The 563-nt window shown below is 43.9% G+C and overlaps 1 protein-coding gene across 2 annotated transcripts in view; it reads right to left on the bottom strand.

Moving 5' to 3' along the window:
- Window positions 1-563, bottom strand: part of esr2a (estrogen receptor 2a) — a 24,818-nt gene that overhangs the window by 8,227 nt on the left and 16,028 nt on the right. The gene's annotated exons all lie outside the window — the stretch shown is intronic.

The following is a 563-nucleotide window of genomic DNA, read 5'->3' as shown; positions in this document are numbered from 1 at the left end:
AAGATAAATAAGATCCTTCTCTGTCTCTTTAAAAAAAAAAAAAGTCAGTTCATTTTTATTCCAAAGGACGTTTGAGTCTAAGTAGATAATTTCTCATGTCTTAATTTTTTTTCCCTCCATCCTGATAAGATATAAATGTTCAAACAGACAAAAGCTGGAGCCCTGTACGACTATGCTGGTAGAGGCAATTAAAAAGAAAACCAAGTAATTAGTCAGACATGAATTACTTTCTTGCTCATAAAAGAGGTTGTTCATCTTCAACCAGGTACTGCCTGTTACTCCAGGCAGAATCAGTGGGTGCAGAGACTCTACACACGATGTTCCCATTAGGGCTTGCACTGGTAAGTTATATAGCTGGTCCCCTTGCCAACCCTGTGCAGACTCACTCACAGATAGGATGACATGCTGAGAAACCAATCAAACACTCAACCGTTGGTTCCACGTACTGGAGCATCACACACACAAACATGCATCACACATAAAGAGGACACAGGGTTTGCAAATAAAGAGACCTTACAAGTGTACCCCCCCCCCCCCCCCCCCCCCCCCCCCCCCCCCCCCCC

The sequence above is a fragment of the Micropterus dolomieu genome, linkage group LG10, assembly GCF_021292245.1.
Source record: "Micropterus dolomieu isolate WLL.071019.BEF.003 ecotype Adirondacks linkage group LG10, ASM2129224v1, whole genome shotgun sequence".
In the NCBI taxonomy this organism is placed as follows: domain Eukaryota; kingdom Metazoa; phylum Chordata; class Actinopteri; order Centrarchiformes; family Centrarchidae; genus Micropterus; species Micropterus dolomieu.
Note: the sequence above shows the minus strand (reverse complement) of the source record. Positions and strands in the feature narration are given on the sequence as shown.